General features: G+C 37.0%; 1 protein-coding gene across 6 annotated transcripts in view; it reads left to right on the plus strand.

Annotated features, from left to right (window-relative positions):
* The window catches only part of ADGRL2 (adhesion G protein-coupled receptor L2), a 311,558-nt gene that overhangs the window by 31,654 nt on the left and 254,772 nt on the right, over window positions 1-25,132 (plus strand). For 3 of the 6 annotated variants that reach the window (XM_083867783.1, XM_083867784.1, XM_083867785.1), the window contains exon 1: window positions 2,705-2,761. The exons of 1 other annotated variant lie outside the window; for it this stretch is intronic. The gene's annotated coding sequence lies outside the window, so the exon portion shown is untranslated. Of the gene's footprint in view, window positions 1-2,697; window positions 2,762-25,132 lie in introns of those variants that run through there. 2 more of the 6 variants (XM_083867781.1, XM_083867782.1) reach the window with 1 other exon arrangement.

Raw genomic sequence — 25,132 nt, forward strand, 5'->3', positions numbered from 1 at the left:
CACGTATTAAAGAAGTAAATTACGGTGTTATATTTCTTGGTCCAATAAAGCAAGGCTGTCATACCTCTGACTACTGAGTTGTTTTGCACTACAGCTTAATCAGCTGCGCCTAGTCTGTTCCTTGGTGTTCATGTGCCCTGGGCAGTGTGAATGCTGTGATTCAGAGGATGCACCATCACATGGGCCTGTGCCGTGCATTTTGTACAATGGTGAATAAAATTATATCTTAGAATGGTTGATCACATACTTCCTAGCTACTTAAATTATGAGAAGGTAGAGTTCAAAGATATATAAAGTGATTTACAAAATTTTAAATCCTCTTGCATGTGTATTCAAACCATGCTGCTTGTGATTCTAGCATGAGTGAGATTTCCTCAATAGGCTTCCTGGTTATGCTTGAGAACAATGCAGCTGTCCAGGCTCTAGAATCTTTGAGGAAGTAGCCAACATGCTGCAAAAATTCAACACTAAATGATGATGTTGATTTAGTGTTCTCATTGTCTTTGATTTGTAAGTAGATGTGCATGGATACATTCACCCAAGAAAACATCAACTACTTACACTTACTGTGCTTCCACAAAGTTGGAAATGTTCTGGACTCCATGACAGGGAAAGAAACTGGTCCCACATATGTTGTTTTGCTGTGTTCTCCCTTAATCAGTCATCAAAAGTGATTAATAGAAAGAGAAACATTGAAATAATAATAATAGTAGGCATTTATTTCACTGAGGTCCTGTAATTGTACCTCCCGTGAAGTTTCTTGCCTGTGCCTCAGTTAGAGGAACAGGTAGATGACAAAGACTGTGGGGGCAATATGCAAGAGACCTGTTTCCATAGGATCCAACATATTTCCTTTTGGCTTTAAATCTGCCCAGATGGTTTGCATCTCCTTTAAGAGGCTCAGTAGTGTGCTGTGATAAACTGAGCCATCTGGACCCAGCAACCTCCTGAGGTTCCTACAGTGACCAGAGCAGCTAGTGTGGGCTTGTGTGATTGTTGGCAGATCACACACATGGAGAAACTGAGATTTCTGCTCTTTAAGCACCATCAATCACCAAAAAAAAAAAAAAAAAAAAAAAAAAAAAAAAAAAAAAAAGTGGGATGCTTTAATTTTAATGAAGCATCTAATGACAGTAGCAATAAGATCTTCCAACTAATAGCCCACAGGATGCTTGTCTCCCACAACCTGAGGACTGTGGGAGTCCTAAGATATCATGTAATGACAACACGAACCTTCTTGCCAGCTATCACATCCAGAGATTGCTTTGATTTTTTCCATAAGTCTTTTAAGCCCTGAGCTGCTCTAATATCTGTTCCCCAAATGTAAGTCTCATGCATGTCCGGAGATGGCAATCTGACTATAGAAGGGAAGAGTAATAAAAAGGTATGGAAATTTCGTTAGGAAATGTTTCCTAGGTAATTACTATTCTCTGTATGTCTGGAAAGGCCAGGTACAGTATGCCTCATTGATGCTGACAGGGTAAGAATAAGTAATATTATGCACATGTGTATCTTTTATATCTAAGGGAAACCTGGAATAGAAATTTCAGCACTACACAGACTGAAAAAAAAAATCCTCTATAAACTGAAGAAAAAAACTCACAAAAATGTCATGAAATAATATCCATATCACCTTGCACCATTGTCAGATTATAAAAACAGGCACACATGATGTAGCATAATTTATAGAATGGGCAAATCACAATGCACTTACACCAAGGACAGGATGTCTTGCTTTATGAAGCATCTTGCCTTTGAGGTCTCTGGAACATCATCACTTCTTCTTTTAAGTAAAGACAGTTGAGCTGTCTGAAATTTGACCACATCACAAAACTAGGAAAGCTTTGCAATGTTTGGTGCAAATGATGTGTTCAGGTGAGGTCAGAACTGAGTAAGCATGAAGAATGGGTCATTTGGCACCAAGAAGAGATTCCAGTGGGAAAGCAGAAATGTATTCAGTGGGATAGTAATGGGGAATTCACATTACAGCTGCCTGCTTTGTACATGGCCTGTAAATACTTTGAAAGCTGCTTTCTGTGTATAAGCTTCAGAATCCTGAGGCTTACTCTGTCTTTTCAAAGAAAGATAGGTTAGAAGCCAGTTGGTTGGAAGACCTGTAAAACTTTTACTTTTGTAGATAAGTATCTCTCCAGCCAAGCAGTGAGTTCACTGCCAGAGGAGTACAGCGAAACTCTTAGTGAGATAGTCTTCATTTCAACTTCTCATTTATTTCTGTATGTCTGTTACTCACATAACCTCTGCAAGGTGAAATATGAAACTAAATTAGTTGCAATTAGTTTCAGATCTTGATGTGAATAACTTGAGTCTCTTGAACATACTAAAACATAAAGATTGTGCTCAGTAAACTTAACATGTGTTTGTTACATATTCAATGCAGTCAGACCAATATATATGTGTACAGTATGATTATTGTATCTTGTAATGTGAAGTTATTGTCTGTCTACATTTTCTGCAATAGTAATGGTAAAATGCCTCTTTTTTTCCCTCTCTGTCTTAGTGGAATAATTATTATCCAAGCTATGTTTTGGTGGCTTTATTTAGCAGACCAGTTCTGACATTTCCACATCTTAATCTTTCAAAACAGCTGAACACATGAGAAATGGCTGTTCATAAGAGGAAGGAAGGATCCCCCCAGTGCATTTCTTTCACTGTCCTATTGCCATTGTGCAATTTCACTGACCTCCTGCCCTTCTGAGATAACTGCTTTGTAACAGATGCAGAATAAAGGGCTTTTTGACAGGTGAGTTCATATTAATTTACTGTAAATCTGTCTGCTTGCGCTGTAGTAAAAGACAGGTAGCCAGTAGGACTTAAACAGTGATGTTTAGTGCTGATTTCCTATCCTCCCTACCTCCTTTGCCTAGCTGAGCCTATTTCCACATCCTATGGAGGACCATTCAAGCAAAAAAGTCTTTTTTTAACTGTCATTCATGGAAAGAGTATTAGACTGCATATAGTTGGGCTGGCACACTCTCTGGCTGAGCATCACTGATCAGATGAATTGTTTGAGCCAGTTATTTCTTACAGGCAAAGAGAAAGAACTTGTTCAGACAGTACAGTCACCCTAGAATGGCATGCAGGGATTTAGCAAAGTGCATGCATAGGATGGCCTTTTTAATCCTTGCTGGACACTTTCTACAACACAGGGCATTCAGGAATGATGAGAAATGCTCTCGGTTGTTCACAGCCTGAATTAAAAACCAGAATTTTATAGTTTGTTGGGGTTGCTTGAAATTGTGTTTATATTTTCTTTATGTTAATGCCCCTAAGGAAATAAAAAGCTTCTTTTAACCTTTCCTTAAGAAGAACAACAATCCCATGTGATACACTCAGATTAATGTTTCCTGCCCTTTTTTAGAATGAGCACAAAGTAGTGACTAATGACTTAACAGTAAAATTAATCTTATGTATTCTAGCAGTATTATCTTTGTTTGGGAAATTAATATTACTGTGAAGGCAAAATACACAATGATAATTGTACTTAGGAGCACCTATCCATCAGCTGGAAACTGGGGAAAGTATATTTCACATGTAAGTGGAGTAAGCAAAATGTTTATTGGAAAACTTTTTGGAAACTGGGGGTCTAACTAATGTTATATTTGTCCACACTCCTCATAGCTGGTATTTTTCATTAATAAGTATTTTGTTAATTTTCTCTTGAAAGAACGACAAGAAAAAACAATATGATGTTTTTAAGAACATAAACCTGGTGTGGTTGTGCATTTTTGATCTCATGCATTTAAAAGAAATACAATAGCAGCAAAATTACCAGTTTTGGTGACTCTGAAAATAAGATTTGCCAGTAATCACAACAGATTGGGATGGAGTTTTGCTTTTCATTTCTGTTATTGTCAAGGTGTTAAAGAATGAAAAAAGTATTTCCCTTTTAATACATTAGAAAAATTTAGCTTCACAGTTGGGTTTTTTGGTCATTCTTCATAGCTGGTGAGCTTATTCAGGATACTTATAAAACAGTTAATTGTGAGGATGAAACAATTTTTATTCTTTGTCAAAATAAAGCAGGAAAACTTTCAAAATAAGTATTTTTTTTTTTTAAATCAAGTGTAAAAATATAGAATGGGAAACTTCTACAACTACATTCAAGCACTTAGAACAAAACAACCTTTTTCAGCAAAATGTGGAGGGTAACATTTTGATATTTGATTCAAACCTCATACCTTTTATGGAAAGTGAGGCACTGAAAAACATTATTAATTAATATCATGTCCAACTCAAACTTATGCTCAATATTTATCTTAATGACAAACATTGCTGTTCCAATGTTTTGAACATTAAATCAATCCTTCAAACAAATTACAGTAGCCAATCTCAGCAGTGCTGGTTCTGTGAGAAGGCTAATCTTTTGTTGAGTAAAGGAAATGAATTTATTTGGAGACTGTGTGGAAAAAAAAAAGCAGTTGGAGAGTGCAAAGAGAAAACAAGAGAAATTGAAATAAAAGAATGGAGTGTCAGATCATTTATTAAAATAATAAGCAAACTTTGCTCCTGGTTTCTTCATTGTAACTGAAATTTAAAAAAAAATACTCCTTGTATCTGCCACAGCCTTACATTTTAAGAAATCTTGTGTCCAGCACTGCCAGAAATTAAGAAGAATCATGAGGATAATTTTTATGTTCCTTATATTAAATTTTAATTTCATCATACTCTTCACATGCTTTTTTTTTTGTTCTGTCACAGTACCTAAAAATGTGAGAAGTAATAACAAATAAAATCTGATTCATGTAATTTCTACTTGGAGTGCTTTTGAAGAACTGTTTATTTGCAACTAATTTTTGCCATTAAATGTTTAAGATAAGGGCCATATCATCAGTGGGTGTTAATTACCATAGATTTATGAAATTAAAATGGAGCAGATCCCAGTTGTCATGGAAGAGAACCTGAGTGGAAATGTCAGTCTCTGCTGGCACATCCTTTAGCTGAGGACTCCAGCTGTCTGTGCAGTGATGAGCATGACAGTACTCATGTGTAGTCCTTATTGACTGGAAATTTATGCCGAGTCAAAAAGGAAATTATTTGAATTTACTTTGGGACAGCTATGTAAAATATCTGGTTATACTCCTCTCTTCATTCTTGCCATTCCTTTGTATAAACCTACCCATTCTAATGCTTCTGGCAGTGCCATGTCACTTTACCAATAGTCAGCAGATTTTTGGACACCTGCAGGAAGGATCACAGCAGTACTTCTGACCAGAAGCCCCAGAAGCCCAGACAGTGGCTGGAGGGCACAAAGGGATTGAGGATTGATTCTACCCTGAGCATGATACCACTGAGCCCAGTGAGTCAGGCTGATGCTTAAAGAGCTGTGAGATTCAATTGGGGATTCAATTGGTAATTCCTTAGGAAGTAAGGTGAGCAGCAAGTGTACGTATTTCCCAGGTATATACCTGGGCAAACTTCCACTGTGTGTGCTGCATCTCTTTTCATGCAGAAGAACTTGCTTCCCATATGCATTCTTTAACTGGAAGTGAATTGTCACCTACCATGGCATGCTACTTGTTTAGCTCTCTGCTACGGTTTGGAGTGCAATGTTCTACATCAATTAAAAACAGATGAGAGAACAGTTTAGCTGAAGACTTTGTTTCCTTGTAATCAACTGCAAAACAGACCAAGGTCATGTAACAGATTTCTTCTTCACTCTCACTTAGCAGAGAAGGCTGTGTGAATGCAAATTGCTTTATTGGTGGAGGGAATTAAAATTATAAAAAGCTAGGTTTAAAGAAGTGCAAAATCAGGACTGTGTCAGAACAGGGACAATATAATTGTGGTATGGATTCCCATATGGGACTAAATTATCTAGATTTTACTAATGTCAGCAGTTCTATGTGACTGCTGGAATGCAGCCAATGTGCCACATTTGCTTCATTTTTTTTAAGATGGTTCTGATTCTACGCAACTTTAAATATGCAGAACGCTAAATTTGCTCTAGGTGTCATAGTGGCACTTCTGTGCTGCATAATTTTGCATGTTAATTTTACTTAAGAGAAACATAAAAGTAGCCTAGAATATATCCTAATCCAAAGTTAAGTTACTATGATTTTGGTCCAGCTTATGATCTCTTCAGAAAAAGGCAGTTCAGTTCTACAGGCACATATCAAGGTTGTGTCCCTTTACAGAGCATTCCATTCAGTAATACTATTTTGTAGCAACTCAATAAAGCTGATAGTTTTTCTGGGTAATTACCCACAGCCCCCTGCAGGACAAATTAGCATTCATGACCTGAATAATGCTTACTAGAAAGAGTTCAATGGAATTTACTTAATCAGAATCATTGCTTTCTCATGGCTACACTATTTTTAACCTAGTCCCTATTGTCTGCTAATAGCAGAAATCCTGTCAGTGCCAGGTCCAACTTGGCACAGGGTGTATAAAGAGAGAAAGATTATCCTCCTCAAAGGTACACAGTGTGTTTTTAAAGCTTATGGACTGTATTCTGCAGTCTTTACTCAGACCTTGCTTAGGTAAAAGTGCACTAAAGTCAGTGTGAGATTTTCCAGATGACAGAGTGTTGAATCAGACATTATGAAATAAGTGTGTATATATGTTTGCGAGACTGTCCATGGTTTATAATTTCTGGTAACCCTGAAAAGCTGACAAAGACGACTCAAAAGTGAATTTTCATTTCTGCATTTGTGAAAGAAGGAAAAGTTCCTTCCTGTTTCATGACATTTTGTGGGGTTGTTTTGGTTTGGGATTTGTTTTTTGTTTGGTTTGATTTGGTTGGGGTTTTTTTTGGGGGGGGAGGAGGGAGGAGGAGGCAGGGTTGAGTTTATTTTTAATTACCACTGATATTTTCCAAATTATATAAAACAAAAAATTCTATTCCTTTGATGGTTTTGACAATTTGTGTTTTGCCTTCCTAAGACTGTGTAACATGTCAAGGTTAGTACAACACACATGAACCCTTCAGAGGCTTAACAAGATGCTCACTAGAGCAGACCAGGAGGATTGGAGAGAATTTCTGAAATATTGCAGAGATTAAGTGTGTGCATGCACACACAGACACTCACAGCCACAGCCACCAACAAAACCAGAGAAACAGAAAGCATGAAAGTTATGTGAGGTTGAGCTACCATTTCCCATTAAATAGTTAATGCTTCAGCTCTGTTTTCCTCGTGCAGGATGTATCAATCACAGTAATAGGAAATGGGAGTTGAACCCAATTTGACCAGAACTCAAGGGTTTTGGCAGTGTTGTCTGACCAGTAGCTTCAAACTGTGGACAAATGACTTTCAGTTTCTGGCCAAAGGTACAATATTAAAGAAATCGTGCAGAATTGTAGTTCTCTGATATATATAAAGGGTCCTGTGCACTTTTAAGCAAAGGTCATTTGCAGTGTGCGTTTGTGCTGTAAGATGTAGCTAAAAGCAAATTTTAGTGAATGATTTAATGGCCCTTGGATGCAGACAATAGGAATGCTGGAAATACAGAAACCCTTGGAGAACTGTTTGGGGCAATAGTCTTAGTGAAAGAGAGTATGTGAACAAGAACCAATATTCAACACACAAATGGCATTCAGTACACCAAAACCTAATTTTTGGTGTCTCTCTCCAGGCCAGCCTACAGGAGTCAGAATAATCTCAGGTGAGATTAAGCAAGAAATGGGACAGGCTGAATAAAACAACATGAAGTGTTGAGTAAAGGGAGACTCATCAAGGCCAAATTTATCCTCAGCTGTGTGTTAGCACAATCCAGTTCAGGATGATCCTGACTTACTTGTTTTTTGTAATTGTTAGGAGGCATTAAGTAGTGCTGCTCTGGGAGGAATGGAGCAATAGTATTGCAGCCAGCAGTGCATTTCATTGTTCATAGGTGCAAAAAAAGGGAGTTGTCCTTTAGGTTATCATTTCTTTTACTTTAGCAGCAGAGACTATGCCAGGATGTTTCAGGCAGAACATTTCGTTTCTACCATCACTGAAGAAATACAGACTGCTCAAGTAAAGCAACAATTGCTTACTTGGGGAGAGTGAGTACTCAGTTTCAAATGCATTAGATGAAATAACAGGTTAATTTATTTTAAATGAGCATCATACTGTTTATTTGAAGAGAAGATGTAATTAAAATGGAAACCTTAACACTAGCAGAAGTTACCAAGTCTTAGTCACTTGGTGGAGTTTGTATCATCTGTTTAGCTTTGGTTGGACTGACTCATTCCCAAAGCAGACTGTGAAGCCTTCCTCTTGGGTATCACCCTGTCCCACACCCATCAATTATTTAAAACTTCTTTTCTAGACCTTCACATCCATCTCTGAATTAAAACCTTTCCAGAAGAAGGCTAAAGCCAGGTTCCAAAATACTAAATTGTCAAGTTCAGGTTTTACATTTAAAATTCCTTTAGTGGATTCATTTAAAGTTGAGACTACATGGGATTTTATCCCAGGTTTATATTCAGATTCAGAGAGATTTTGAAAGACTGTCACAACTGGAAAGGGAACTTGCTTTTGAAAATATTCTTCAGGAAGTCTGAATTTTGTATTTCTTTCAATATGACTCTTCCATCAAAAAGCTGGACAAGATAACTAGACAAAAAAATGGATAAGAGAGGTTAATAGGAATTAATTTTTCTGTTTCACAACAGCAATTCCTAACTCTTCACTTTCATTTCTGCCTTTTTAAAAATGTTGAATCAATTGTTCACATTCTTCCATGATATTGACAAAAAAATTAACTATGCATTTGACATTATATGATTTCTAGTCTATATTGTTTTAGTTCACATGGTTAAGAAAAAACTTTATATAATTTTACAATAGATATTGAAAAATGGAACAGAAAGAAAAAATAGGCAGGCTCCCAGAACCTCATTTTTTCTTCAATATCAATATAAGAACAGGTCTCACATGCAAAATATCAAAGCTCAAATTAATTTATAAAAATAGTTAACATGACTAATCATTCCCATCAGGGTTATTTGCTAAAGACAATACATCAGACCTGTAGACAGATTGGTGAAGGAACAAGTAAAGAAACTTAGGTTATTTCAAATACTCTGTTTATTGCCTGTGGATTCAAAGAAGAGATTATTGATAGTGTTTAATATAAAACAGTTAAAACCACTCCATAGATGCAGGTGTGCAATGCAGATTGCTTTGAGCAGTATTCAGCAGTATCTGTCTGTCTGGGATCATGGTTCTTTGCCCAAGAACTGTTTATTCATTCTGATGCAACAGCAATTGGAAGTCATCCACATAGAAACTCTGAACGCCTTGAGAACAATTAAACTTGCAGCAGCACTGATAACCAGGAGTAACTGTGACTATTTCCTTGATGAGATTCATAAGCCCATTTTGCCTGGACGCACTGATCTCTGGAATTAAATTCTGAGAGCTCCCTGCTACTCAGAGTTCCTGAATTATCAGACTACCTATCTTGGACTTGAACTGAGGCAGCAGTACTCTTATCTAGTCACTGTAAGATCACAATTCACAACTGTAGTCAAGTACAAAGTACAGACTTAAAAAGAAGCATTTTAACCACCTCAGAAAACTTTACAATTCCAAGGGATGAGGAACAAAGAAGTATCAAAAATAAAGCACTGAGACTGGTAAACTACTGCAGTAGTTTTCAAGCACATAAAAATGAAATTCCTCCTCTCCAACATCTGCCGATCCTGCTTATATTCAGTGTCCTAAGTGGAGATAAGGGACCGGTTTTGCTTTGCTCGTGTGGGAACAGGAACAGCAGGAGCACTGTGTTGGCTTCTCAGGCAGCTGTAGTCTGGGAACGAAGATAAAGTTGTGTGATTAGAAGTGAATACTGAGAGATTGACATGACTTTAGTCTGTCTTGCACCGTGAGGTGTTATGGCATCTGACAAGACTGAAGAAAAAAATTCCCTTGGAAAGACACAGTTGTGTTTGCTCTGTACTTCAGTAGAAGACAAGTTGCCAAAATCCTGCCATTCAAAATGGCCAAGATGAGAAATAGTCCAAGAGATGATGTAATATGATACTTGATGGTGAGCAAAACTATTTGTCACAACCTGGAGTCCTGCTGCTCATTTATTAATATATATAAAGAGAGCGGGAAATTGTACAAGACATATCAAGGGAGAATCAGGCCATTGTAGTCCTAAAGATCTTTTCTGGTGACAAAGACATTCTGGAAATTGTTTAATTGGCTTTTCCATCTATTAAACATGTTTGCTTTTTCAAGAGGGAACCAACATCTCTGTTTATGATTTAAAAAAGAAGAGAATATGAAATATCATTACTGAAATCTTTATCTTGAAGAATAAGCAAATATTCTGTTGTAATGTGAGAGAAACTGCTTAATATTTTACCTCCTGAACAAGTTGGACACTTAAAAATAAATATTCAGTAGTTCTCTAACGAGATTGTTAAAGCTCTTGCCAGGTAAGAACTGATGTCCTGACAGTGATATTCTTTATAAAATATCCCCTGAACTTTCAACAATTCTATGCATTTCACAGTGGCAGAACATGATCCTAATAGATTAAATGGTTTGATTTAGATTTTTATTACTGCTGTGTGGAGGTGTGAAATCCTGCCTCCAACTAGCCATGATGCCAATTTTTTTTATTTCCTTTCTGGATATTTCAGCAAGTGGGAATTTTCATGCTCTTTACCAAACTACTGCCTATGCTTCAGAGGACATCCAATTAATATCCCAAACATATTTCACTAGCCTTCTTTTAACTCTCTTTCAACATCTTGTGCTATGATGTTACAAAAATACGTGGCAATGGTGAGGTCACTGGGAATTGCATCGCAGTTGTGCCAGCCACTGAGATTGCACACATGCGTTTCTCACCTGTTCTCCAGATCATCACTGATATGGGGAAGGATGGTCACAGCCTTGTCCAGGGCCAAAGGATCTGATAGAGTGATGATGATGGGTGGAGGGAGGACTGCACACAAAATCTTGTGTTTGCAGTGGTAGATGTTTATGTAACTCATCCTTTCCAGAGTGGATGTACTTAGTGTCATACTTGAAAAATTTCTTCTAGTCCTTCATCACTATTGAAATATACTCTTTTTTTTTTTTTTTTTTTTTTTTTTTTTTTTAGGAAATCTAAAGATGTTTGAGGGGTTTTTAACAGAAATGAATGCTTTAGATTTGTATTTACAGTGACGTAACATTATCTTTCAGAAAGCCAAAATAGCAAGTCAAGCTGAGTAGTAGGTCTTCTGTAATATTTGAGTGGGAGCGTTTTTATCAGCAATGTAGCCTTGCCAAAACCAGAAGTATGCTGGAGACCATGACCTTTGGAAAATAATGTTTAGTGACATTAATCTACATCTAATAGAGGGGTTTGTATCATCACTTTGGTTTATATCTGCATTATTGTAACACATTGGCTGTCACCTGCATTTATATAACATGAGACTGATAATTCCTTATCATGCACAAAATGCAGACCTCGGGGAAGAGTTCATTTTGGCCCATTTCCAGGGGTATGTGTAACGTGTTAGGAGCAGAATACTGCATTTAAGGCTATCGAGTGCAATTTGCACTCTTTTTCTCTTCAGTATGTCTTACGCTTGACAAGATAATTGCCCCCCATAACACACACACATCCTAAAACACATTCATTACAAAGCCATTGTATTGACATATAGATATAGATATCAGTGAAGGAATGTACTTGATATTCTTTATATAGTATGATATGTCTGGAGTATATCTTCATAAGTAAAAGAGAATTTAGCAATTGTAATAAACTGAAAATGAAGAAACAAAGTTGAGAACCTTGCATGTGTGAGTGTTCCACTTGTCAGGAAAACAGTGCTCTATTTCATATAGATAACTTTTAAAGAGATGGTGGTGATCACACTTTATTTTTTTTACTGTGGAGTTTCTTACAAATTTGTCAATCTTCTAACTTTTTTTGGTTGTGAATATTCCAGATGTTTTTTATTGTATACATTGCCTAAGCATGTATACACACATATACATGCTTTGAGTGTGTAGCTATATGGAACATATATACTGGAATATGCTATCTGAAGAGTTCATTGTTATTATTTTAATTCTATACATTAGATATATAGAGAATTTGTAATAGAATATAAAAGGTATTCTGTCTTTTAATATTTGTAAATTGTGCAAGATATATTTATCATCATTACTAAGCCTGAATTGGAGACATTTTAGAAAATAAGAAAATAATTCTAAACCAGTTTTGTTTATTTGTTGTACATACATTCCTGGGGAGACTAAGTGTACCCTAGCATTATGGTATTATAAAATATTATTTGTATTTACTCCTTTGTTTTTACAGTTTTTATGACTTCTTGTTTTTAGCAGAGATTATAGACCATACCTTTATTATTGACCAGCAAGGAAAAACACCCCACAAAAAAACCCAAAACTAAACCAGAACAAAACAAACCAAAAACAAACAAACACCAAAAAAACCCAAAACCTCCCCAAAAACCAACTAAACAAAAAAAAAACCCCCAAAAACTCCAATAAAAAAAATCACCCACAAATAAAAAAGCCAAAAATCACCAAAAAAACCACTACCAAAAAAAAATCAACCAAAAATACCTCAAAAAACAAAAAACAAAAAACAAACCCAAAAAATCCCCAAAACCAAAACAACAACAGCCACAACAAAACCAAAAACAAACTAGAAAGGGCTAGATGTCTTTATATTGGTCTTTTACATCCTTTATTCTGAAAATTCTATGTAGGTCTTAATTTTCAAAGCTTTTAACAGAATTTGTTGGTCCTTTGACATTGTTCAGCTATGACAGATAGTCAGCTGTATGGCGTGGTACTTCCTGTCTATTGCTTAAGCTGTAGTTTTTATTGAGTTACATAATCAAAGATCCCATGACAGTAGCATCTAGATCTCACATTCCAGTTTGATGAGAGCAGAATATATGAGAAATAACAGAGAAAAGCTGGTCATGCAGAAAGCAGTCATTCCCCTTAACCTTCATGGTGAATCATGTCAGGTAAACTGTGACCTGCTCTTTCTTTGGAAATCAGCTTGCTTAAATCCATTCATGAGAGCAAAAGGATATCCTGTGGGAATTATTATTTTGCAATATTTCCACTAAAGGAGGTTCAAGTCATGTGAAGTAAACATATATCAAACAGAATTCTATGTGGTAGGTTCTACCAAAACTCATATTGAGTACTTTTGAATGCAGATGGGAAGAAACCTTTCCTCACAAAGGTATGTGTTTGCCTGTGAGATGTACAGTGTTCCTCTCCTTGGAGGTTTTAGGAATTATACTTTTGCTCGGTGGCCTTGATTTGTATCCACAGCTAAAAGCAGCTCTATTCAGTAAAGGTAATTTTTGTTCTCCCCTAAACCTAGTACAACAAATCAATGGCCCAACATACTCAACATTTCTTTTTTTAGAGTGAGGAGTTCCCAGACAAGCAACATTTTTTCAGGGCTTGCATTTGCAACACCAGCTGTAACAACAATGAGCAAGTGTGTTCAGACACCGCTCTGCCTCTTGGTGCTACTGAGTGACAAGAGCATGGTGAACCATAGAGGGTTTTAAGGTTGCATTACATCAGCCCAGACAAAAAAAAAGTCTGGCTAAGCACAAAGTAAAAGTGAAAGATTGACATTGTGGTGCAGTGATTCAGTGCTTTGTTCTGTTCATTTATGTCCATACATAAAATACAGACCAATGGAAACTTGCAGGGAAATAGACTTTGTTTCTGATGTTAATGGTGAAGTCTACCTTTTTAAGTGACAGTTTTATGAAGACAGAGAATATTTAAACATTTTTGGTTTTAACACTGGTATCTTTAAATAGCTGTTTCATTTGACCAATACCCTAAAGCAAGATAGGGGGGGGTTTTGACTGTTCATTGGATGAATGTTCTGCTTTACTTCTTACAAGTGCAATCAGGGATATTTTCCAATGCACCCTCTTTGTGCTGGGCCTGCAGTTCAATTTCAGAGAGATTTTGTGCTTTCTTCAAACTTGAAATTTACTCATTCTAGCCATTGGTACCTTTCAGTCTATAACTAGTGTTTCTTTCCTACCCCCCCAAAAAATGTTGGTGCATTAAAATCTGATGTAAATTTACATTGTTTACAGAAATATGAATCTATGATAACTCCAGTGAAGTTGGGTTTGCAGGAAAATAACTGAGAATTTACACACGCAAATAAGTGACATATAGACTTTTACATCTACAGACTATTGATGTGTATTAACTGTCTACTTGTGTGCACTTAAACTGTAAATCCAGTTTAGCTTAGCCTGGAAAGGATAAATTCCCAGAGCACTTTCTTAGTGAAATTTGGAGCAAGTGAGGAACACTGACTAGGTTTTTATTTTGCTGGCTAGAATATCTTTCACTTATAGCAAAAAAAATTTTATGGATCTATCCTGACAGCAAAGATGTGGGAATATACAAGTAGTTCAGTAATATGCATTCCATTTGAGTGTTCAGTAAGTTGGTTTTTTTTGTGTGGCCAGTCAAATGTAAAGACTGGACAGTAACATTAGAAGGCAATGTTAAAATAAAAATGCAGGTTCAAATTGCAGTAGTTATACATTAAAATTAAGCTATGCTATAAATTTCTTTTTATACATGAAGATGCATACATGAAGTTTAGAAAATCAGTCCAGAAAACTTAAAGCCCAAATGAAACACGTGGATCAGTAAGTAAACAGACTGAAAATTCTGTTGAATATGATGTCATCCATTTGCTGTAGGTCAGAAATAGCTTCATACTGTTAATTATAGGTATTTATCATAGTTCATATGATTTTGTGGGGCCTTGTCAGTGATCAAAGGTGGTTCTTTGGACACCTGTCATCAAGTGAGTTAGTAATTGTAGAATAGCTTATTTACTGAATCTAATATGCCATTAAATAGACTTATTTTCCCCTTTCAGCAGTTAAAGTTGTTGATAAAAGGACAGTTCTGTTTTAGTAAAGTTGATTTGTTGCAGTCAGGTACAATAATTATGTTCTCTTACACATGCTACATGTTTGTTCATTAACACATAAAAGTTGGTCTATTACAGCAATTTTAAAAGTCTTCACAGGAAAAAAGGCATGGAGATGGGAATTAAAGTGAAATGTCCTGTGGGAACTTAGTTTAAAAAAGAAATTTAAAAAACCCAAAAAAGACAGTGAAATTGCTGTCATACATGTTTTCAGTATGTCCAGTCAGACTCTTGAAATTGTTGTAAAAAATAAGACAAAAATACTGCATTTGAGAGATGAGGTCTACTTTTAGAAATCATAATGAACATATGGAATACAAAAATAGTAAGATTTGAACTGGAAGTGAAGTAAATAGTACTACTGTTAGACTCTATGACAGGAGGGAACATTTTCCTCCTTGCTTCTCTGAGTCTGAAAGTGTATTTGTTCTAACCTTGCACCTGGGTGCAACCTACTTTCTTTGAATCGACTTACATTCTGCCTGGGAAAACCATTTCTGGAAAGAATGAGCTCTCTGGGTTTTGCAGCTTGTTTGTGGGATAGATGTGTGCCAGTGCAGAGCCCTCCGTTCTGTGTTGACTAAGACCTTGAAGAGATTTTCAGCCCCACTAGGGCACAGAAGAGCCTATTGAGACTGTCAGCCTTTTTTCCTGCTAGCTACTTTTTTTTATTAGGCTGATAAACTCCTGAATTGTTGAAAAGCAGCTGCTCTGAGGAGGATTTAGCTAATTCTCAGGCGCTTCTGGGTGTGTGGGAGATATATTTACATCTGGACTAGGAAGGTCCCTTGCATTGTTAGACCTAGGTGACCTCTTGCTAGATCAAAAAGGGGTTGCTGGAATGCAATTAAAATGCAGTGTTACTTTCTTTTAAAGCTCCCGTAACCCAATCAACAAGTTCTCTTTCCCCATCTTTTTGTCAGCTCCTTTACAGTTTCAGATTTTATTCCCATTTCAAATTTATGCCATAATTTGGTTTTACCTTATTGGAAAATACCTCAGAAAGTATCACTAAAACTCTTTTTAAAAAAGAAATAAAGAAAAAGAAAGTGTCCTGTCTTTTAATAGCCATTTCTGTGGAGGTTCAAGCTACTAATTTTCACGTATTGCTCAAGTAAGCAGAACTATGTGCATTTGATTTTTTCCCTAATAATCTCAGATGTAGTTTTGTTGTAATGTAGTACACAATTCATATTGATTAACAGGTCTGTAAGCGAGATATGCATTTTATAGACACATTCCAATGTGAAGCATGAAATCGAACTGTAAATAATTACGTTTTTTAAAAGGGTGGGCTTTTTTCAGTTCCATGGCAAAATTTGTACTTACTGAAACAAAGGTTTGATTAAAACTACAAACAAATTTACATTTGCAGGAGTTTCAGCACTGTTGTTTGCAATTTGTTATATGCCTTTACCTGGCATGCTATTTCACCCTTCATGACACACATCAATACCTTCTTTATGTCTGGCTATTACCACTCATTTAAAAATCTATTTTACATGATTCTTTCAGCCAAAAATGGACCGTAATGACATAGAACAGAGCCTGTGCTTCATAAATTCTCCAGGAATCAATACTTTGGCTGGGAATTTGTCAGTCTCACAAAGCTATGCATCATTAAACTTTACTATTATTACAGTGGACTCTGCTTCAAAGTTCACTACCTAGCTGATATTGGATGAACCCATTTAAATCAAGGAAAAGATATGAGACACAAATGCTTCTGTACTGACATGTATTTATCCAGATAATGTTTAATTTATGAAATAGAAGTAGCTCTTAAACTGCTTATTGGTTTATGGGCAAAGTTCAGCGATATCATCATTAAAGATTATATACTGATTACAAGTTATTGGCAAATGACTTTAGACTGAATCCATTCAGATTATTTCAAATATGACATATTCTGCCCATAGGATCTTTTACATTAATCACACAACATTGAATTTGTGAGTATAAACATGCAATTGAATTCAGAATCCGTATCCAGTCAAACCACATTAGAAGGAGTGTTTATTGCTATTAAATACAAACAGAGGTTTTTTGTCACTCTGCCTATTTGTTACATGGGTTTTCTTGGTAAAAATGCAGGTATTTGTGCAAACAAAAATATTTGTTACACACTATTGATCATGTGGTATGCATCATTATTTTGTGTGAAATATTTGAGCTCCCTTACCAAACAACAAGGATTTTTACATGGCTCCCAGACAGAATAATGAATAAACAATGAAATTCAGGAGTTTATGGATGACACTTGGGAGAACTGTTTATTTCTACTTCTTGACATTAATCTTGAAAACAGAAAACATATCCACAAATCAGGAATAACTTACAGAAGGGTTATAAGCAGAATAAAAGCTGGATTCAAAGGAAGATTATTTGTATGCGATAAATGAAGCAGGCTGTATATACTGTCTGCCTCACATGCTTGATTGACCAAGATTGGAGAGCTATCTGATCTCTCAGGGTAGCCTTCCTTAGCTCTTCCACACCATTCCAGACCATGGGCCAAATAACATCCAGCTCAGCCAAGAGTGTTTGTGCTGACACCCGTGGACATCACAGTGTGCAAGTACTTGAGAAAATACTTAGGATCAGGCTGAACCAAGAACAAGGATCAGGGTTAACTGAATGGGTTCAAGGGCCTCTTGGTTCCTCCTGCCTCAAAGAAACATGGATGTATGTAAGGCTCCAGTGAAATCACAAGCTTCTAAAAATGCAAGTATTTTGTTAGTCCCTTGAGAAGTCACCTGCAAAAAGATAAAGGACAAAATCAATGGTTTGTTGGCAGGCACACACACAGGCTCATGCCCTCTCTATCCTCTCCTTGGGGTTGCCACACCTGCTTGTCTGCTGTGTCAGCATCATCTCTCATACTCAGGAGATCAAAAAAGGAGAAAACAAAAAGGGTCATTAGTTAGGAGGCACAGGTGTGAAGAGACTTTCTAAACCATAGACTTTGTGCACCTGCTCTGGGGAGCATTGCTGGGAACTGGGGCAGGTGTACTAACCTCCAAGCTTTGCCAGCCTTGCAGAGACTGCTGGCTATGGATGCTGAATTTTGTATGTGTGCAAGAGAAAATTCTGGTCTTGCTGCTCGTTTGTGGTGTGATCCAGTACATTTACAGTCCAGGGCAACTTATGGTACTGTGATCTCTTGCACAGCTGTAAATGATCTGCAAAATAACCTCTTGTTTAAAGCTAGAGCGAATTCTGCGTGTCTGACATCAACTTAAAGTCTGCATTTTAAAAGGTGCATTCCTGCTTTGATTACCTTGTGCATTTTTCCTCTAAGCTATAAATACTGAAAATGGCAAAAATGTATGACCAGGCTGGAATATTGCACTCAGGTTTACTGGGCTTCCTTCAAACATGTTAATGCCAGTTATTTTTTAACAGATATTGGGGTTCTTACACACTTTTCCAGAGCTGATTGGATCACTCAGTTGTTTGCTTGTGTTTTGATGATGTCTTAAAGGTATCCCCATAATCAGGTTTATCATTCTGAACCCAAGTTTATGTGAGAGCTTAGTTAGGTGCCAAAGTAACTGTGCTGGGATCAGTGTTCCAGTGCTAAAGATGCTGTTTGGAAATCATTAATGCTCCACTAAAATCTACAGTGTTTGCACTTCATTTGAAGCAGTTGAAAACCAGACACATCTCCAGTCTCTCATCCAGGCACTTTCTTTTGATATATCTCGACACATAATGTCTGTTACACAGTTCTCTGAATACTTGAACTAAATGTAATTAATACAATGGGAGTTGCAAGTAAGACAAAGTGGAGAATGAGACAAAAAGAGGATGACTTACAAAGCAGGAGTACATGTGGCATGGCTGATAGAAGATCCCTAAGGTTTTACAGAAACTGTTCAGCTTTTCACTAGTATTGAGAACTTCCTCAGGGATTCCAGCTACATGGAACTAGAAAGATAAACTTACCCTTTCACGCAGAGTCCCATTCAAAATCTTTCACAGCATTTCCAAGGTGAAGGATATGACAGAGATGCAACTGCTGTATTCATTATTGTCTTAGTATTCTTTCATTTATAACACATACCTACATGACTGGCATTTCAAATATAAAACTCAGTCCAAGGCCTGTATCCTTGGCATCTTGCAACCTAATTTAATCAGCACAAATCACATCTGAAGCAAAGCTACTATAAACATATATAGCTCTATGCGGGGGGAAAACAATCTGTGAAAACAAAAGTTTTTCCAGGAAATGTTTTTTGGTTTGATTTTTTTAGTCCAATTGCTTTAGTATTACTGGCTATTCTTAAGCAATGATAAGAGGTGGGAAGGGAGGATAAGAAAACTTAAGGAAGAAAATGGGGAGTTGATGGAAGGGGTATGAGGTCATTGGATGCCCTAGGGAGATGGGGAGAAGGGGTGACTGCTTGAGGCAGAAGCAGCAGTCTGGAGGAGAAGGTATGAAATTGCAGAGAGACAAAGGGAGCACAGCACAGGGCAGGGTCTGCAGAGTGAATGTGGAGTGTCTGGGGAAGCAATAGGAAGCCAGAAAAGAGATGCACATGAATTAGAATCCTTACAGAGATCCCTGAATGTGAACAACAAAAATTACTGGTTCTTTTAAAGAAACAGAAAGGTCTTTTGTAAGGTTAAGTGCTGATGTTTTGAGCTGAGAGTGCAAGAAAAGGCTTTGTTAGCTTGAGACATACAGAAGTTTATAGGACAGATTCTTCCTCCAAAGCACCTGTATAAATGGTGCACAACTATTTCTAGAGGCTTTCAGTTGAGACAGCAGATGTGTCTTTGTATCTGCCTTTTGAGTCTAAGACTTTGTGACACATTCTGAATCTCCATGGGGCCAAGCCAAAGGAAACGTCCCTGCTGTCCCTCCCGGAGCCTACTCACCCATTCGGGCTTTGGCTGCCTGAGAGATTCGACCTTTCAAACCTACTGTGGAGGTCATCTTTTTATGCATGAAGTACAATCCTGACCCATTGGAACATTAACAGGGAAGTTCCCACTGATGTGGTGAAACAAGAGCTTCAACAAGGCTGCCAGTGGCTACCAGCAATCCCAGTGTTTTGAAGTGTTTTCTCTTTAATAATACTACATAGGGGGAGGCTGGTGTACTTTTCACTGACTCCAGCATGTCTAGTTTTAGCATTCTGCATGTATTGAAGTAGGCAGTCCTACTACTATTGCTTTAGTCTTTCAAGGTTCAGAAATAGGAGTGATTTTTTTTAATAGTCTGCCTAACAATCTGTTGTGTTGACATTTGAGGAACATATATTGTATTTTGAACAAATATATTCTTATGAGAAATTCCTATTGGACTGCATGAAGAATATTTTTAAAAATTAATTCTCTCTATTAAACGTTGTACTGTGGTTGTAAAATTGCATTTATTTTATTTTATTTTGTTTTATTTTATTTTATTTTATTTTATTTTTAATTTGGTTTTGGAGTAATTTTTGCCGAATTATATTTACAATCCATTGGTTTTCTTCTGTGAAATACTTGGTTCTTAGGATTTAAGAATCTGTTTTTATGACAATTCAAATTCTCTTTTTGGGGGGTTCAAGGCACTGCCAAAACTTTTAGAGGGAGGTATAGATACTGCATTCTTTATGCAAACAGCTCAGAATTTATAAATTCTTTCTGAGGTGTCAATCAGTAAATAAGTATGTTTTTTCTTTAAAATTCATTAAGAGTAAATGGCTAGTGGGAACAGTTTCTTCTCTAAATTCATAGTGCTTGAAGTTCTTTCTGTGATGCCTTTATCGTCCTTGCAGAGTTCAACGATTACATATTTGACTTCAATTTACAAAAGCTTACCACTGGGGTAAAGGTAATATATTTGGTGTTTTGATATAATCTATTTCGTGAGCACTACTGTCAATATCTATAAACTTCTCTCAATACACCACACGAATGTTAACATTTTCCTTTTGACTATTGTTACCTCCTAAGCAGCAAGGATGTTCAGGAGGGAAGAGGGAGAGGGATGTTTTGGATGATTTTCCAGCTACAACCCAGGGGACTACAGATGCTACTAGCCTTATTTTTATATTTATTGTAAAATTAAATGTTGACATAAGGTCTGGGGGATTTGCATGAATACAACAACATCATTATTAAACAGCTGGGATCCTTGAATTTTTTCTAACTAATTCCAGGGGAAAAAAAAAAAAGAGAGCAGAGCTCAAGCGATAGAATGGAATGAATAGTGCCTCTTGTTTTCTCAAGAAATTATTCTGTACTCTTGAAAAATCATTGACAGTGGTAATTTCAGTGCTTCTTTCACTTAATACTTTTTTTTCATTATTCACATGAAGTCTGTAAAGTCATGTAACATGCACATTGATCTCCTTTTTGCTATACCAGGTGCCAATTTTATTGCAGAATATAAATGTGTGCTATACAGAGGCCCATTTTTCTCCTCAGACAATAATGAGATATGTTTTTGTTGTTTTGAATAGTGTTGGTTGTATTAAAACATCTGGTTACAGAGAAGGGTTGTATTAAGCAAAGGGTTATGCCTGTCTCTCCTGGCATATTCAGGACACAAGGTCAAATTTTGCATTAAATGGGTGAATGAAGGGTGAGACATCAAGACAGGTGTCCCTGGCTGTGCTGTCAAATATTTAAAACCTAACATCTGCTGGCAAACTCCAGCCAAACCCAGTGATGGCCCCGAGCTGGGTAGTAAGTGTGTGTGCTAACTCCTTTCCCACATTGCTGCTGTGTCCTTTAAGCATCATAACCTTAACTGCCTTAACTGACTCTGGGCCCTGGGGAGCTGCAAGGCAGAGGACTTTTGTTCTCCATGGAGATGGAGACTCTCTCCAAAGAGGCCCAGCATTCTCACTGCTTTAATAGAGCTGCATCAGCCCTTGTGCATCAGTTTTGTGGTCCCTCTACTCACCACAATAAGGCACAGTGCATGAGAGAACACGTATGCATTAAGAGCATGTACACTCACTGACTGAAATTCAGAAAGACTAGCAAACATCCTTTCATCCAGGCTGAAGATAATATATAATTATCCTTTTTATGCTACTTCATGCCACCCAAATTGTGGTTACATCAGTGTAGTTAGTTTCATTAACTCCTAAAAGAGTCCTGTTGAATTCCTTCCCTTTTCATTAAGTGGGCCACTCAAGGGTCAGTATAAGTGAGAAGCCCAAGACAGGTGCTACTAATTGTGGAGCCAGCTATTAGAAATAGAAACTCCTCTGTCCTGGAGCAGTGGCAGATTGATGTTCACAGCTGTTCTTAATGTTATCAAACATCCTTGCCACTAGCATACACCTTATTCAGTGAGTGCTACATATAGAACGTGGATAATAAATGGTTCTGCTTGTCAGCAAGGCATCTTTAGCTAACATTTGTAGGCACATTTTGGATTTTCTATAATGAAAGATTTGTCAAAGGCAAGTTTGCTTCACGTCCTTTTTCAATTTTCAAACCTACATTTCTTCTCAGTTTACTAAAATGGCAAAGGATGCCAAATTGCTATTCAAAAACCCCAAAGGACTGACAAGAAGCAGTGTATTAATTTTTTTTCTGTCTGTCTGTTGTCAGTCTTTCTTTCAAGCATTTGGAAAGCAAGGTCTTCTCATCACAGCTTGCTGAATTCCAATGAAGACTTTGCAACTTGTCAGTAAAGCTTCCAAAGCGTTGGAGGAAAGAGAGCACAATGCATCAACATATTTTTAAATCTCATTCACTCCCATCTTTGCAGTTCTTGGGAAAATGAAAAGCAGGTCCAAATTCTTGTCATATCCCTTTACACCTATTCTGTATGTCTTCTTGTCCTGATTAATCAGCCAAGTAAGGGAACAAAAGCTAATGCTGCTCACTCACTTACTTGTTCCAGCTGTCCAAACTAAAGGCTGTACATTGAACCAGGCCATTTCCTCACATCCATTTCTTCTTTATGTGTAACTGTGAGGAAGGAAGGAAGGAAGGAAGGAAGGAAGGAAGGAAGGAAGGAAGGAAGGAAGGAAGGAAGGAAGGAAGGAAGGAAGGAAGGAAGGAAGGAAGGAAGGAAGGAAGGAAGGAAGGAAGGAAGGAAGGAAGGAAGGAAGGAAGGAAGGAAGGAAGGAAGGAAGGAAGGAAGGACCTGGCCTTTATACCAGCACTCTTTTCTCTTCTTTTCCCCACATAAGCCCTGTTCTGTAGCTGATTAAGACAGCTAGCAAGCCAGTTAAGGGGAAAAAACTGACTTTGATTACTGCAATAATGTAGCTACTGTGGAGCAAAGGAAGTGAAGAAGGATGATTTTTGTCTTATCTGTGTAAAAGTTGCCTTGCTATGTTAATTATACATCTAGAAGTGGCCACTCTGTGCAACACTGACTGTAGGACATCCCTGAACTGATCCCTCCTTAACTGCAACAAATCTTTTAGAAACCTGTGATTTTTTTTTCCAGAGTTTCAGTCTTGGAAAATACACTGCTATTACACTTTATGCCTTATTCATGTCTGCACTGAAAAGTTCAATCTTGCTTTTAGGGTCTAGGAGGTACATTTATCCCCCTTAGTGCTACAGAGAGCCTTTAATAAAGCAAATGCTTTTCCTCCACTGAGCAGAAGGAAAAAAGGAATGACTGGAAAAGCCTTAGTGAATTGGGGCATGGTTCTAGGGAGGTCTCCAAGCTTCAGTAAGCAGAGCTGAGGAAAGCTGGGACAAGGTTGATCTAATGAGTGCATCATGACCCAATGAATCAATTGGTCGTTCCAGCTGTGCTTTGCTTCTCCAGCTTATTTAAACTGATTTGTTCTGCCAGTTTATTGGTACAACTGAGTGATTTTTCAGAACCCATCCGTGTTGTTTAGACTCTCCACAATTTCTCCGTAATTATGTCATCTCATCTCTGCTGTCATCTTTATAGTTTTAGCCCCAGAACGACGGTGTTCGTCCCCTTTCCTATTGTGCAAAGTGGTCTGGCCCCTATTCACAGCAGTTTACATCACTGATTGTGAAACTGGAGGGTTTAAGTTAAGGACCAAGCTCTATTTTATTGAGGGTGTTACTTAACAAGTGACAATTTTCTGAGTGCTGATTGTCTGCCTCTGTTCAGCAAATCTTTTGGGCAAGACACCCACCATAGAAATGAAATTTCATGTTGGGAAAGAATTTGAGAACATTTTATCTTAAAAACCACTTTGCTATGCCCTTTGGATTTGCAGAAATAGCAAGGGTATATAACAGAGAAAGACCTTGCTGTGGGAATCTTTAAACTTAGGCTGAGCTAAGCTGTGAGTTCAGATGTAGATGCCAATCACTTGAGCTGGCTTGTGCAATATAAACATACTTGCAAATACAGCACAAGTGCTAAAACACATCCCAGTCTCTTTCTGAAGGCTACATTTTCCACTAACTTCCAGTAAGACTGTAAGATTTTGTTATAGCCACATGCTTATCAAAAGCTAAACAAATGAATCTGTTTTATTTAAAAAAAAAAAAAAAAAAAAAAAAAAAAAAAAAAGTCAGACTGATAGCAACATATTATAAAAGACATAAAAGCAACTAAAATCTGAACTCAAGATGAAAATTAAAATTAATGTCATCATTGGCTCTTTGAACATCCTTGCTGGAAAACTTAATAAAAGGTATTTTTGAAGTTGGAGCGTCCAATCTTGTATTAGTTCAGAGGGGTAGAGGATGGTTTGTACTCAGACATCTTCTGAAAATTCACTGTAAGTCATCTTCTATAATTTTGCAGGATTTATTACCTCAGAAGTAAATCACCACATCAGAAAATTCAGGATTGTTTTGCAACCTTTTAAATGTTTTTGCACCATTTTAAAGGCCACTTGCACCATATGCATTAATGTGGACTGTGATTGTCCCCATGAAATTAATTTCACTTAATGTACAAGTAGAGTATTGAAGCAGAAATAGGTTTTTGATTCTTAATAAGTACCAGTGCAGTTCTGAAGATAATAGGATTATTCAAAATGTTAATTACTCTAATTTGCTCCAGTCTGATAAGAACTCAAGTTAGATTGTATTTCTCCCTCTTTCCCAGTAATGGCATCACTGTTTCTCTGAGCTTTTAAACATAAATATTGTAGTGTTAGGATTTGTAAAAGCACTGGTTTTTACAAGCTAAATGGTGCCATTAAAAAGAGAGTGTCATGTCTGAGTTCACAAGGTGAAAGAGGAGAAGAGAATTGTTAAATGTCTGATTTTCAAATCCCCCTTGGAA

Source organism: Zosterops lateralis (assembly GCF_965231275.1).
Source record: "Zosterops lateralis genome assembly, chromosome: 9".
NCBI classification, from domain to species: Eukaryota; Metazoa; Chordata; class Aves; order Passeriformes; family Zosteropidae; genus Zosterops; species Zosterops lateralis.